Raw genomic sequence first — 17,103 nt, 5'->3', positions numbered from 1 at the left:
GCGAATGTGCAAAAATCGAATACAAACGCGATAATCGATTCAACCACTTAGTGGGTTACGGGATTTTCCCTCGATTAATTATTGCCGATCAATTATTGTCCTTCGTCTGTCGCCAACGTGTAATTGTAACCTCCGAAACAAAACCAACTATTGTTAAAGTTCTACATCATCGCAATCGGACCTTTTATATTGTTTATCGTTGTCAAACCCATGTAAATTCCCCATTTATGTTCCACCTTTAATTTCCCTTTTTCTTATTTTGTAATACATGGTAACATTCACCTTAAATCTGTCTCATTTGTTTCGAACCAGTCTCTCCAAAAATGCCACATCCTGATTGGGCAACCTGTATTGGTTGTAGACAAAAGCCGTACCCCGAAACAATCCTGATTTTTCGCGTAATACGTGCAAATTGCTAAAATCTTTAATTCGTTAAGCGTTGCGTGAAGAAAATTAGACTCAACCGCTGGGTCGCTTAAAATTTAACGCCCTCACGTAACACTGTCGTTTCCGCTTCGATTGAACTGGTGTGGAGGTTACGGGCGAATATTCCGATGACAAGCGTCGTTTCCTCTTTATCTAGGGCGATGTGTTTCCTTTAGGCTGTATTTTTGTTTTAGGCATTAATGTTTCATTCCCCTCTACGTCTGTACTCATCAGCGGTGATGTGTCAGCTTCTGTTGCTGCGGTATTTTCCACAATATGTTTTAAGGGTTCTACGATAGGTTTAAAGTATCTCTGCAACGCGATATCTTCCTCCATCTTGCCGGTCTTCAAAGCCTGATGTTTCTTGCGAATGGATTCGCTGGTTTTTGCAATTTCCTTCGCTATTCTCTCGCGATCCTCAATCTCCAGACTATCGATATCGATCATCGTTGCACCGCGGGGCGTTGCTTTCCCACCGACGTGTTGACGACGATTGAGCATCTCACGGTACCGCAAACTCGTTAAATCCCTTTCTATAACGTCCATTGGACATCGCGCTATCCTTGTCTATTACCACGAAACCATACTCCCGTTGTCAACAATTACGACAACAGTTACGACATAAAGCGCAGAAATCCTCATAAGACATATCAGTGTTTACATGATCGTTGTACAAATGTTTCAAGTTGGTACCATCCTGCTTAAACAGTATCAACAGATTCGCATTATCGCGTATAAGATGTTTGGGAATCTTTGCATATGTCTGACAGAGATAGAAGCAGTCAACATTCGAGTGGCGCCCCATTGCAAAGTATTCCCTTATCGTATCTTGCTTATCGCATGCCACGTCATCAAAGATAAAAATCGAATTCGGAAGCGATTCGCTCGGTGTGATGACGTCACTGTTATTCGAAAATGTAAAGTAGTCAATTTCATCTATCGGAGTCAATAAATTCTCCAAATACTTATATTTTAGCTGTTGCAACGACTTGGAATACACGTACACGTTCTCGAAGCACACGCCGTGAGGACTTTCCAACAAGCTGACCAGCACGTTTGTCTTTCCACAATTTGATGGGCCACAAATGAGGCAGCGTATAGTGTTTGGTAGCATGCTACCGTGTCTGCGTCTCGTTTTCGGAGACATCATTTGCGATTTATCGTCAAAATTTGTCACGCGTATCGCCACAGGTTGTCGCACGAATCGCATCCTCTCCGTGAACTGCGAAAAATGATTTTGATACGTCGAAGCTGCGATATGCTCTATTTATAGGCTCGCGCTGAAGCAAAACAGCTTATTATTCAAAATGCTTCTGATCCTGTCGGATAATTGTTATATTCGAAACCTAACCGCTGAGCAGTTGAAATATATACCAAAGATTATTCTACTGCGAGAGTTTGGCAGACACATCGATCAGTTGTGGGACAGACTCCCCGAGCATATAAAAGCCGATTCTGAGGTTCAGCAGTATCGTCGGTGCTTGGAACATTATAATCGCCCTTGGCAGCGAACGCATATCGACGGTCCAGCACCATTGATTAAAAACTGCAGCGAATGCCGTCGAAGAGAGTAAAGAAAGGTTGTGGTCTGTTAAATCGGGCGATAAACGCGTTACCTATCGAATTACATATTCCGGGATATCAGTTTTGTGGTCCAGGAACTCATCTGGCAAAACGATTGGCTAGAGGCGATCGAGGCATCAATCCGTTGGACGCAGCGTGTCGCGAACACGATATTGCATATTCGCGTAGCAACGACCTCGGTGAAAGGCACACGGCAGATAAGGTTCTCGCTGACAAAGCGCGAAAACGCATCGTTGCGCGAGACTCGACTCTGGGTGAAAGAGGTGCTGCTACAGCTGTTTGGGCAGCTATGAAAGCTAAGACGAAAATCGGAATGGGGATGAAAACAAAAACCCGCAAAAGGACTCCAAAGAAAGCATCGCAAAAGCGGATTCTTCCGGTGGCAAAACGAGGTGGCATATTACCACTTCTCCCGCTGCTAGGTGTTCTCGGATCATTAGCCGGTGGAGCAGCGGGGATCGCCAAGGCGGTAAACGATAATAAGGCGGCGCAACATCAGCTGCAGGAAATGCAGCGTCATAATCGCATTTGAAACAGCGATTACTCGAGCGGTATCCTCAAAAACTCGATGGCACCAATGCCAACGATGGCAGCGACAACGATGAGTATCCTATAGTGTTGCGCCCCAACAACAACACCATGAAAAGTGAGCTGTACTGCTCGTTCATTGTAGACTTTACGAAGCCCAATAACATTGGATCGCTACTGGGATTCTCGACGAATCGCGTATTAGAACCGGGACAGTGGCACGAATCGGACGATCCGATTAATATCATGAATGTGAACATTATGCGCGTAGAATGTAGCGTGACCACTGGCGCGTACAGCAATGGGAAGCGCGTACATACCATACATGAATTTTCTCCCAGAGTACCGCCGGGACATAAGATATCGGAAACGCCCGCGCAGATCATTTACCTTCCAATCACCGCCCAGGTCATTTCGGATCCAACGATACGCGTTGTGGATCAAGACGGACGGTTGCTTGATTTTCGAGGTGAAGAGATTACCATCAGACTGCACGTACGACGACGTCGATGATAATACATGTGGTGCGGTCGAATGAGATCCTTGTGTTGAACGACTCCAGAAACACGTTTCTTCCAAACGAAATTGTTTACAACAACAACAACAACAAGAACTACAATAACAACTGCAACAGCTCTGATTACGCTAAAAAGAAGAGGCTCAGTGCTGCGAACATTGCATTTTTGAAATCGCTGGGATTCATTGTACGCAATTAAGTTGAAAAATGACCGACATTCTAAGCATTGGCGCGAAGCCGAGTTTGATGATCGCATCGTCAAGCTTGAGACTCACACATACAACCCTTACGTCAACACGACGTTTGGTTACAGCGATGAGATAAGAATACCTATACAGCAACAGGATTTATACACATTACCGTGTGAAAGTTTCCTCTCCTGGAGGGGAAATTGACGATAAATAAGCCGAATGATGTATCAACGGTGATGTTGGGAAATAATTGCATGGCATTCATATTTGATGAGATTCGATACGAACTGAATGGTGTGGAGATTGATCGCAACAGAAACGTTGGAATAACTAGCAGGCTTAAAAACTATGTATCGATGACATCTGATGAAGACAAAAATATGGAGAATGCGGGATGGGGCTTGAAACGGCACGATGAGCTAATAGTGAAAAATCATTTCAATTTTTGCATCCCGCTCAAATATTTGTTGGGATTTTGCGAGGACTACAAACGCATGGTTATTAATGCACGTCACGAATTGATTTTAATACGATCGCGCAACGATAACAATTCTCTAATAGGATCGCCGACGTTGGAACCAGAAATTGAATTACTTAAAGTGCAATGGCGGATGCCTCACGTGACGCTGAACGACGTTAATAAGCTGTCGTTGCTACATGCTTTGGAAAGTGGACAAAACCTGAGCATTAGTTTTCGCTCGTGGGATGTGTACGAGTATCCTCTCTTATAGAGCACGACCAAGCATTCGTGGGCCGTGAAGGCAGCTGCACAGTTGGAGAAGCCGCGATACATTATCTTTGCTCTACAGACTGCTCGAAAGAATGTGATGACTGAAGATGTTACTCGATTTGACCACTGCAAATTGACCAATGTAAAACTTTTTCTCAACTCGGAATTTTACCCGTACGATGACATGAACTTGGACTTTGACAAGAATAGGCACGCCATCTTATTTAACATGTATACGCATTTTCGTAAATCGTATTACGGACATAGTTGCAACGAGGCATTATTCACCGTAGCCCAATTTTTGCAATTTGGCCCCCTCGTGGTGATTGATTGCTCGCGACAAAATGAGTCGATCAAGAATAGCACCGTGGACGTGCGCATAGAATTTGATTGTAAAGAAAACGTACCTGCAAATACTACGGCCTACTGTTTGATTCTGCACGATCGGGTGGTTGAATACAATCCGCTGACAAATGTGGTGCGCAAAATCAATTAAATTACTGCGCTACTTGCCCTCCCTCTCCTGTACCAAATTCGTACAAAATTTCATCGTGAAAATCGAGATGCTTTACGAGAAAGACAACATTCTCCAGTCTGTCTTGGAAGCGAACGGACCTCTAAATTGTATCGATAATGGTCGTACAAACATTCGTTGACCTGCAAGGGTTCATCGTCGATGGAAGATTTGTCGCGAAGGAAGTGGCTATCCTACGAAAGGGAACAATTCTCTCGCACTATATTTTTGGGAGTTCGATGCCACAATATCTTCTTACAAAATCCGACAAATCGAGCATCCGGTGGTTGGTGGCAAAACATCATGGACTACGTTGGGAAGATGGAGACGTTCCGTACAGTATGGCTAAACAGCTAATTATAAAAGCTGTAGCCGATGCGATCGACGAGGAAGATGACACACCCCATGTCGTATACGTTAAAGGGCTGCAGAAACGCGATTGGCTCATGGATTTCCTCGATGAAAATACGAGAGGGGACGTGATCATCGAGACGCTAGACATTGACTACGAGGATATCAAATCCCTAAATAAGCTAAACGTAGTTAATACTCTGCGATGTGGCAGACACGCAAAACACTGTGCCATGCAAAATGTATTTAAAATATTCAACTGGTGGTCTAAACGCCAGAGGGAAATACACAAATAAAATATAATCAATTTTTAATGCATAACTGTTTTTTCTTCACCCTCCTCAACCTCCAACCTTCTGCATGTACGCTAGATTAAGACGATAGTTGTAATTATGTACAAGTAGTAGTACGATTCATGATCAACGCGGTATGATAGACGTTCGATAGATGTTCAAGTGGTCTGATAGACGTTCGATAGATGTTCAAGTGGTCTGATAGACGTTCGATAGATGTTCGGAGTGGTACGATAGATGTTCAAAGTGGTATGATAGACGTTCGATACCCGTTCGATAGATGTTCAAAGCGGTACGATAGACGTTCAATACACGTTCAAAGCGGTTCGATACATGTTCGATACCCGTTCGATAGATGTTTAAAGTGGTACGTTATGTGTTCAAAGTGATTCGATACACGGTTGATATGCGATCAAAGTGATGCGATTCACGTTTGATACATGTTCAATACAAGTTCGATAGATGTTCAGAGTGGTATGATAGGTGTTCAAAGTGGTTCGATACATGTTCAATACATGATCAGAGTGGTATGGTCTAGTCGAATGATGTGCCCAAAGAAGAAGGGAAAGCAGATGCGTGTGAATAAGGAGAGGACGGTCAGTGAAGAAGAAGATAAGTACATGGAGGAGGATGGTCAGCGAAAATGCAGGTGGCCTGTGATGAAGATGGTGAAGAACAAAGGCATCCTACTTTGCAAAGCTATGCATTTCTCGATTTCATCATAGGAGGGGGTTTTGACGTGCAAGAGCCAGGAGATGCATCGAGACCAGTTGCATTCAAATCGCGAAGGTGTCACATATTGCTTTGCGAGCGTCATTTTTATATAAAAAAAAAAATGGGATTGCACAGAATTGCTCCAGAGTGCGATCCCGCGCAGAGCCGAGAGAATCCAGAGGTATGTACTTCGCAATATTTTTGACATTTATCACGTTTAACCATTTATACCGAGTGAGATTAAAATCAGACGGTTGTGCCAATATTATATATCGTGGGTTTCTATGTTCCAGAACTCGCCACCACCGTCACCCCCGAGGGTACAAGCCGGACCATCGCCGCCGCCATCACCCCCGTCGCCGAGGGTGTGGTCACCGGATTGGGGCTGGCCGTAGCCATCACCGTCGCCGTCGCCGCCACCTTCACCCCCGCTGCAAGTATGTAATACTTTGCATTTTTTTTTTGCGTTTGATATTTAATATGTTTTGTATAAATATAATATCAATTTTTTGTGTGTTCTAGAATTTATATTTTATGATGAATGCGCGGGTGGTGGAGGATGAGGCACCGGCGCTGGCCGAGGAGAATGCGGCGGGCCCCACGAGAGCGGTTAGGCTGCAGCGATCACCATCGCCATCACCATCGCCATCACCACCGCGGTCGCCGCACTAGTTTTATTCTTATTCTATATTTTTATATTTATGTTCTTTTTTTCTTTTTTTATTCTATATTTTTTATATTTATATTTATATTCTTTTTTTTTATTTATATTTATTATTATTTAATTGTATTTTATATTCTTCTTTTTTTTATATATTCTTTTTTTATATTATATTCTTTTTTTTATATTTATATTTATATTCTATTATTTATTATTATATTCTATATTCTATATTCTATTATTTATTATTATATTCTATATTCTATATTATTCCTTCATATTATTCTTTCATATTATTATTTGTAACAATATATATATTTCTTAAACATATATTATTTCTCAATTTTATTTACCCGTGTTCCTCCTCCCACGGCCTAATTTTTAAGATTTGTTGACGCTGCATAATTCTTATATGTGTGAGCAATTTTATTTTACATAATTCCACTATTTTATTAGATCGAGTTAATAAATATAATAATTTCTATACATATGCAAAGAATTTTATTTTATTTTTATGCAATAATTCCGCTATTTATAAGAACGAGTTAATAAATACAATAATTTTTTATTTTACAATGGTATTCTAAAGACGCGGTGTCGAGAAACGCCGATCTTTCCCGACATCGTTCGAAACAATTTCTGATAAAATTTCTCATAAAAATAAATTATTATACGCCGACGTTGTGTGTGTGTGTAAGCTGTCGTTGCTACATGCTTTGGAAAGTGGACAAAACCTGAGCATTAGTTTTCGCTCGTGGGATCTGTACGAGTATCCTCTCTTACAGAGCACGACCAAGCATTCGTGGGCCGTGAAGGTAGCTGCACAGTTGGAGAAGCCGCGATACATTATCTTTGCTCTACAGACTGCTCGAAAGAATGTGATGACTGAAGATGTTACTCGATTTGACCACTGCAAATTGACCAATGTAAAACTTTTTCTCAACTCGGAATTTTACCCGTACGATGACATGAACTTGGACTTTGACAAGAATAGGCACGCCATCTTATTTAACATGTATACGCATTTTCGTAAATCGTATTACGGACATAGTTGCAACGAGGCATTATTCACCATGGCCCAATTTTTGCAATTTGGCCCCCTCGTGATGATTGATTGCTCGCGACAAAATGAGTCGATCAAGAATAGCACCGTGGACGTGCGCATAGAATTTGATTGTAAAGAAAACGTACCTGCAAATACTACGGCCTACTGTCTGATTCTGCACGATCGGGTAGTTGAATACAATCCGCTGACAAATGTGGTGCGCAAAATCAATTAAATTACTGCGCTACTTGCCCGCCCTCTCCTGTACCAAATTCATACAAAATTTCATCGTGAAAATCGAGATGCTTTACGAGAAAGACAACATTCTCCAGTCTGTCTTGGAAGCGTACAAACATTCGTTGACCTGCAAGGGTTCATCGTCGATGGAAGATTTGTCGCGAAGGAAGTGGCTATCCTACGAAAGGGAACAATTCTCTCGCACTATATTTTTGGGAGTTCGATGCCACAATATCTTCTTACAAAATCCGACAAATCGAGCATCCGGTGGTTGGTTGGCAAAACATCATGGACTACGTTGGGAAGATGGAGACGTTCCGTACAGTATGGCTAAACAGCTAATTATGAAAGCTGTAGCCGATGCGATCGACGAGGAAGATGACACACCCCACGTCGTATATGTTAAAGGGCTGCAGAAACGATAGACGTTGAAAGTGGTCCAATACACGTTCAATACCCGTTCGATAGATGTTCAAAGTGGTACGTTACGTGTTCAAAGTGGTTCGATACACGTTCAGAGGGGTACGATAGACGTTGAAAGTGGCCCAATACACGTTTAATACACGTTCAGAGTGGTACGATAGACGTTGAAAGTGGTCCAATACACGTTCAATACCCGTTCGATAGATGTTCAAAGTGGTACGTTACGTGTTCAAAGTGGTTCGATACACGTTTGATACACGTTCAGAGAGGTACGATAGACGTTGAAAGTGGTACGATAGATGTTCAATACGTGATCAGAGTGGTATGGTCTAGTCGAATGATGTGTCCAAAGAAGAAGGGAGAAGAATTCGAAGAACATGATAAGTGCACTCTGAGGATGGTCAGTGAAGAAGAAGATAAGTACATGGAGGAGGATGGTCAGCGAAAATGCAGGTGGCCTGTGATGAAGATGGCGAAGAACAAAGGCATCCTACTTTGCAAAGCTATGCATTTCTCGATTTCATCATAGGAGGGGGTTTTGACATGCAAGAGCCAGGAGATGCATCGAGACCAGTTGCATTCAAATCATGACAGTGTTAGCCCGATTTTTTTTTATGAGTGTCATTTTCGGAAAAAAAGAATAAATGGGATTGTTACGGATTGCTCCAGAGTGCCGAGACAGCCCAGAGGTATGTACTTAACAATATTTTTTTAACATTTATCGCGTTTAACCTTTGAAATCGTGTGAGATTAAAATCAGACGTTTGTATAAATATTATATCGCGGGTTTCTATGTTTCAGGACTCGCCACCACCGTCGCCCCCGTCGCCGGATTGGGGCTCGCCACCGTTATCGCCGTCGCCACCTTCGCAGCCTTCGCCGCCTTCGCCACCTTCGCCGCCTTCACCGCCTCTGCAAGTATGTGATACTTTGCATTGATTTGTGCGTTTGATATTTAATATGTTTAATATATCAGTATTATATCGACGTTTTGTGTATGTGTGTTCTAGAGCATATTTTACATGCTGAATGCGCAGCTGGTGGAGGAGGAGGTGGTGCCACCCCCCGCGCCGCGCATGGCGGTCGGCCCCATGATGGCGACTCGGCTGCGGCAGCCTTGGCTACCGTATCGGCAAGTGGGGCCCCTGCGGCTAAGGCGGCCGCGATCCCCATCGCTACCGTCGCCGCCGTGGATCGACGTGCGACGGTTACGGCAACCGCTGCCGCAGCCGCCGCGGTCCCCATCACCAGAGCGGATAGCTATGCACTCGTCGCCCTCACCGCCACCCCAGTAATTTCTTTTTCTTCTTTTTGTTAATAAAATTATTAATCATTTTTTATATTTATATTTATTTTATATTTTTTTATGTTGTATTTATATTCTATTTTTATATTTTTCTTTTATATATTATATTTATTATTTAATTGTATTTTCTTTTGTTTTATTATTTTATTTTCTTATCTTTTATATTTATATTGTTTTATATTGTAGTCTATTTTATTTTATATTTTAATTGTATTTTTATATTTCTATATTTATATTTATATTTTTTTATATTTTAATTGTATTACAAAACGAGTTGGACATACTCCAACGATTAACACTGTAAGCAGTAAATATGCCACTTTCGTAGACGTTCTACGTAGCGCTACCGCGCCAACAAATTTATGTAAAATTAATTTCTGAAAGCGAACACATCGAACAGCATTCATTGATCGATTGTGAATTGTTAGCATGTGCAATCAATCAATCATATTGTGGATGATGCTCGTAGTAAAAAATGTTAAATTATATTCTTTTAATTTTATGATATTTTATTTTTATTTTATTTTATTGTTACAAATCATAAAATTAAAAGAATATATATATATATATATATATATATATATATATATATATATCTTAAACCTATATTATTTCTCCATTTCGTTCACCCATCATCCTCCTCGCCACCTAATTTTAAGATTCGGCGTTTCTGTGTTACATTTCATTCTTCGCGCCGCCAAGTGACATCATCCCGCACGGCCGCTCCAGAGGAGTCGAATTACGCGAGATCGCGCGATACGCGACGGTAAATCGGAACGCTTTGAAATACTGTTAGCTTTAGAATGCATGCGATTCTATCCCCTATGTAGTGGTGTCTCTTTCCCTCCTAGAATTTTAACTTTAAAGTAATGCTCCGTCTCTTTCCCCCGAAGACGCGGTGTCGAAAAACATCAATCTTTTCCGACATCGTCCGAAACAATTTCTGATGCATATTGGTTTGGAAAAAAAATTTCTAGGACAGTCCCCACCCTGGGTTAGGTCTGAAAAAATTTTCAGGTGGGCCAACTTCTGAAAGAGATTTTTTTCGGGGGTCAATGCCTCCCTCTGAAAAATTTCCGACGGTGGGCCAAGTCTGGAGAGGCCACCGCGGCGGCTCGGCCCGGACTGATCCCCTCCACGATTACGGCTTCCTTCACTCCGCGGCTTGTGCGCGCGCACCCGCTCTTCCTCTCCCCGCAGGCCCCGCGCCCATGTACCTCTCCGCCGCGCACTCCCGCACGCCGTCACTTCCCCCGCCCCCGCGCTCCCCTCAGAGGACCTGGGTTGGAACCCGCCCTGCTATACTACTTTCACATTATCTGCAAGACAGAAAAGTAGGATTATGCGCGAAGTGCGAATGTTTAGCGTCTTGTTTACTAGATAATAATGTAACACATATTTTCTTATAAATGTTCGCAGGGGCATGCATGATCGCCTAGGGTGTGTACTGTGTGGAGATGGAGCTGAAGTAAGCATCGCATGTATCCTGTTTGTTCATACATGACGTTTAATTTTATACTAATATTGTATTTGTTTTCAGCCCTAACACAATACGAAATATGGTGATTCTACACAAAAAAGAAGTCGGAAATATCGAATAAAATTTTCTGATATCGCCCTTACAAGGTACCACTGGTTGTGGGACTTACTGTACAGGGTGTGCCACCTAAGACTCGACAGCGCGATATCTCCTAAAGTATTGGAGATAAAAAATTTAAAAAAATATGTAATGGAATGGTTCGAGAGGGCCAATTTATTTTAGCCGAGACGATTTTTTTTAATTATTATTTTAAAAGATACGATGGTCAAGTTCGGTTTTTCAAATGGAACTATTTTTTCTGAACACCCGAGTTGATAGTGCGTTGCAAGACAAATTGAATAAGCTTTAATGTATACACTTTATTTCCACTGGTTTTTAAGCTATTGCGCTTGCACAATTACTGATTTTCACTGCAAGAAACCCCTCTGGAATGGCAAAAACCGGGGGCGGTCTTACTGGCGCCACGGGTGGCATTGCCTGTTGAAACTGATACCTACCTGCCAAAGGTCTACGACAGAGTACGCAGGCCCAAAAGCTGGACAATTCTTTTCCGTCAGAAATGCTACTTAGGTAGGTACATCTGCGGTATCGAGAAGCGCATCGTTACTTTTATTTCGCACTTGCTTCTACGCTCGGATGGCCGGTTCTTTTGGGAGGGATGCAAGTTGGAGTGGTTAGGTTAGGAGGAGTGAAAGTTGCTAGACTAAATTTCAATCATAGGGAGCAGATTGTATCAGAACCAATCGGATTTGCATCCCTCACAAACGGCTGCTCTCTTCAAGAGGCCCTCGTCACAGCAATACCTCCTCCCCAATGCCCACCTTCTCTCGCACGGAATACGTCAACGCACGCTTTTGTTTTGATATCGAAGCTCGTGTTTATACTCGAGAGGATCACGCGTCGACAGCGGGCTACCCCTTTTCTTCCTGTGTCTCTCCACGAGGAGTATTGCCGGTGGATTGTAGGAGCGAAGATGTCTGGATGCCAGTTATTGAATTCAGGAGACGATAGAAACACTTTATTACAAAACACACATGTACTATAATTAAAGTAAATCGTATTCCTCTCTGGCAGGAATCGCCCGACGCTCGTCAAGGATACGCGGCCTGGTACCCCGTGGCGAGGGCTGCTCTTCGCAGTGTCTCGCCCGATTTTTATGGCTTTTTCCGGAAAAAGGTACGAATCCTGGGCCGAACGTAACGAATTGGGATCGAGCCCCCGCACTCGAGGGTGAAATATCCATTACAGCGTATTAAGAAATTCTTTTCTTCATCGTGTCGAAAGGGAAGTGACGCCAATGGATTCCTTATGTTTTTCTGATGAAAATCATACCAAATATCGTGCAAATCGGACTACTTCGACACAAGCTATTTGTATTCCCTATGTAAAAGTTGTCCGATTTACACGACATTTGGTATGATTTTCATCAGAAAAACATAAGGAATCCATTGGCGTCACTTCCCTTTCGACACGATGAAGAAAAGAATTTCTTAATACGCTGTAATAGATATTTCACCCACGAGTGCGGGGGCTCGATCCCAATTCGTTACGTTCGGCCCAGGATTCGTACCTTTTTCCGGAAAAAGCCATAAAAATCGGGCGAGGCACTGCGAAGAGCAGCCCTCGCCACGGGGTACCAGGCCGCGTCTCCTTGACGAGCGTCGGGCGACTCCTGCCCGAGAGGAATACGATTTACTTTAATTATAGTACATGTGTGTTTTGTAATAAAGTGTTTCTATCGTCTCCTGAATTCAATAACTGGCATCCAGACATCTTCGCTCCTACAATCCACCGGCAATACTCCTCGTGGAGAGACACAGGAAGAAAAGGGGTAGCCCGCTGTCGACGCGTGATCCTCTCGAGTATAAGCACGAGCTTCGATATCAAAACAAAAGCGTGCGTTGACGTATTCCGTGCGAGAGAAGGTGGGCATTGGGGAGGAGGTATTGCTGTGACGAGGGCCTCTTCAAGAGAGCAGCCGTTTGTGAGGGATCAAATCCGATTGGTTCTGATACAATCTGCTCCCTATGGTTGAAATTTAGTCTAGCAACTTTCACTCCTCCTAACCTAACCAATCCAACTTGCATCCCTCCCAAAAGAACCGGCCATCCGAGCGTAGAAGCAAGTGCGAAATAAAAGTAACGATGTGCTTCTCGATACCGCAGATGTACCTACCTAAGTAGCATTTCTGACGGAAAAGAATTGTCCAGCTTTTGGGCCTGCGTACTCTGTCGTAGACCTTTGGCAGGTAAGTATCAGTTTCAACAGGCAATGCCACCCGTGGCGCCAGTAAGACCGCCCCCGGTTTTTGCCATTCCAGAGGGGTTTCTTGCAGTGAAAATCAGTAAATTTGCAAGCGCAATATCTTAAAAACCAGTGGAAATAAAGTGTATATATTAAAGCTTATTGAATTTGTCTTGGAACGCACTATCAACTCAGGTCTTCAAAAAAAAATAGTTCCATTTGAAAAACCGAACTTGACCATCGTATCTTTTAAAATAATAATCGAAAACAAAATTCGTTCGCGCTAATAAATGGGCCCCCTCGAACCATGCAATTCCATATTTTTTTTATATTTTTATCGACGAAACTTTAAGAGATATCGCGCTGTCCATTCCTAAGTGGGACACCCTGTATGTTGACGATGGTATAATAATAGGAGATAACTCAAATGAAATTGAAGAAATCATAAGAAAACTAAAAGGGGAATTTAAGCTGACAACGACAAATCGTCCAAAGACATTTGTTGGTATACAGATAGAAAGGGAGGACTCTTCTATAAAGTTAACTCAGAGTAATTAGATAAAAAGAATGGTGCAAAACGTTGGGATGGAGGAATCGAAGCCTGTCAAGACACCACTTCTCAAAGACGAGGAAAAAGGAGAAGAAGCAATAGAAAAATCGTATCCTTATAGAGAATTATTAGGGAGTTTGTTATATTTGTCAAGTAAAACAAGGCCTGATTTAGCATTTGCTACAGGATACTGTAGCAGATACACAGAAAATCCAACTTAAGGGAAAATAGTAAATTTAAAGTGTGTTCTCAGATACACTAACTGTACTTTTTCAGAGAGGTTAAAATATGCCATAACTAACAGCGAAGAAGCAGTTGATGCGTGCAATGACTCTGACTCACATAACGAAGAGGTAGTTGATGCATATAGCGACTCTGACTTTGCCGGAGATCCAATTGATAGGGAAAGTACCACAGGGTATATTATCATGTACGCTGGAGGCCCTATAAGCTGGTGTTCGAGGAAACAGTCAATTGTAGCACAATCAACTACAGAAGCAGAATATGTTGCGGCAGCGGAATGCTGTATGGAACTGCTAGAAATCAGACCGTTAATTCAACAGCTGACAGGAAATAAAGTAAGGTTAAACTTAAATGTAGACAACGAAAGCGCTATTAAGCTAATTAAAAACGGAGTAACAAATAAGAGATCAAGACACATAGATATTAAGTTTCACCTAGTACATGATACAGTTAAGGCTAAAATTTTAAATGTAAATTATTGTTCTACGGAAAACCAGATAGCGGATATATGTACCAAAGCATTTTGTCACGTAAAATTTAGTAAGTTTAAAGCCGAACTTGTAAGTTAAGTTATAAATGTTTATCCAATTCAACATTAAGGGAAAGTGTTAGGAATTAATGTTGTATTAGGCGCCATGCGGTGGCGACTGGCGACGTAGATGCAGGTGCTGCTATGAGGCGGGGCGAGCGTGTGTGCACACAGTCTGAAATTTTAGATTTGTAAGAGAGACTGATCTGTATAAGAAGTATTTTTCAGTTCTTTTATCTTAATGTTTTTTCTTCTATGTTCCTATATTATATTTGCACAATAACTATTATATATACAAGAATAAATACATTTAGTTTAATCTGTGGTCTACTGCGTTTTTTTTCAACGTTACTTGCTTAAAATCTAAAATAACAACAGTTGTAATGAGTTTTGTATTTGAATTTTGCGTGGTAAGGTATAGGGTGTAGGGTATGATCGGATGCATGAATGATGGGGGTTAGGGAAATTGAGCTGGATGTGCGTTTCAACAGGACGTGCAAGCTTTAGAGCTCTTTCACACGGCGATGCATGTATCGGGATACGTGTATGAGGCATACCGATTTTCCATTTATCATTATAGCTTCCATAAGAACCGTTCACACGACGATTCTCGTATCACGATACTGATTTTGTCTACCCCGCAAACGTCGGCCGGACGATACTTTTTGTCTGAAGTTGACGAATGAAACGCGGAAACGAGCGGACTCTTTCACACGGCGCGGGGCGAGACACGTATCGCGATAGGTGTCGATCGTTTGTTCTTCAATAAAAAATATCTTCTCGTGCCCCACATATTTTTGGACACAATATTTCTCTGGAAGAATGAATGAGATTGAAGCGTTATCTATTTGGATTTTACGAGCGAAGAGGTAGCATTGGGTTCATACTATAAACAGCATTAGACATGAAAAGGGACCTTTTCATGAATTAGGTATTTCATGAACTTCTAAAATCTAAATTACTCGCGATGAGCACCAATACACTTGCTGGAGGAACATAGGAAAAAAGGGGTAGTTTAAATTGAAGACGGATCCCTTATCACTTAGAATATATAAAAATACACGCGCTCGAGTATCAAAACAAAAGGATGCGCGACGTATTGGCTACAAGAAAAGATGGGTCATAGGGGGGGAGATATTACTATGAAGAGGTGGAAACTTCGTGTCTGCAAGGAACGCAGGTCCGATTGGTCCTAATATAATGACATCCCTATGGCCAACCTTTTCTTGCACCCAATCGTCGCGCGTCCTTCTCTTTTGGTATTCGCGCGCGTGTATACACTCGAGCAATAAGGAATTTGAAAGGACCCCGCGCGCGCAAACTACATGTTCCCGGGTCCCTACGCGAAGTGCGTTGGCCCTCGTCGCGAGTAATTGTGTGTAATTTTTTAATACAATAGCGTATGAATGAGATTGTATAGATTAACATGTATTTTACATTAATAATTTGCAGTGGATTGCTGATGTCGACGAAAGCACCCATTTACAGGAAACCAGATGTTTTACTATGTACCAGCATTGGAGTAAAACTTACTTAAATCTACCTACTTAAGGGATTTTTAAATTTTCGTTGCAGGCACAGAAAAAAAAGTGGAAAAAGCGACCTTCATTATTTTCTTCGCTATACCGACCAATTGTGATTTTTTTTTTAAAACAACGAAACACTCCATCTACTTAGGAAACCAATACTTCTACCTTCTAAAAAAAATCACGTCGTTTGGACTAATTTTAAAAATGTTATTCTGTTTTTAAGGGTGTACGAATACTTTTGTCAGCTACTGACTGAACGAACTGTACAGCAGGCTTGTAGAAACGGATGAATTGGGACTGACCGGGCCAGAGCAGGCCTCCTACACAGTTGTCAGTGAAATTAGGGACACCGCACGGACATGGAACGGATACGGAACTGACACGGAACGGATATGCGTGCGCAGACCTTAATGCGGACACAGATCACATCGGGTCTACCGGTTGCTATCAGAGTTGAAATATGTCGAAAACTTCATCAGCTTCATCATTCGTTTTGTTTTTGGCCCTTGTTCAGAATTTTCACTTTTTAGAACTTATTTAAATTTCATAAAAATCGGTATGGTATACACTTTTATGAACAATTACCAATGTTAGTTTAAATCACTGCGATATGCTGTTTATATATTTGAATAGATCTCGTCGAGAGCTTTAAAATGATACCTTGCACAGTGTTGCGCACACGGTTCCCGAGATATTGTGAGTCAAAGAGGCGGAACACCTAAAAATATTATCTCATTTTCTCCGCGCCCTGAGAGCGGAGAGAGGCATCAGGCGGTAGATACATTTTGCACTACGTTAATTGGACTTCATGCTCATTACGAATATGCAATCACGGGTACTGTACGGCACGTACTTTTAAAGATATAACGGTTTCTATTATAACATATTTATAAGAGTTGTGGCATTTAGGGAACGGCCTATGGTGCGAGTGGCACATAGGTGGCGCCC

At 42.0% G+C, this 17,103-nt stretch overlaps 1 protein-coding gene across 1 annotated transcript in view; it reads left to right on the top strand.

Moving 5' to 3' along the window:
- The window catches only part of LOC143373918 (uncharacterized), a 222,420-nt gene that overhangs the window by 94,982 nt on the left and 110,335 nt on the right, over positions 1 to 17,103 (top strand). The gene's annotated exons all lie outside the window — the stretch shown is intronic.

The sequence above is a fragment of the Andrena cerasifolii genome, chromosome 1, assembly GCF_050908995.1.
Source record: "Andrena cerasifolii isolate SP2316 chromosome 1, iyAndCera1_principal, whole genome shotgun sequence".
Classification (NCBI taxonomy): domain Eukaryota; kingdom Metazoa; phylum Arthropoda; class Insecta; order Hymenoptera; family Andrenidae; genus Andrena; species Andrena cerasifolii.
Note: the sequence above shows the minus strand (reverse complement) of the source record. Positions and strands in the feature narration are given on the sequence as shown.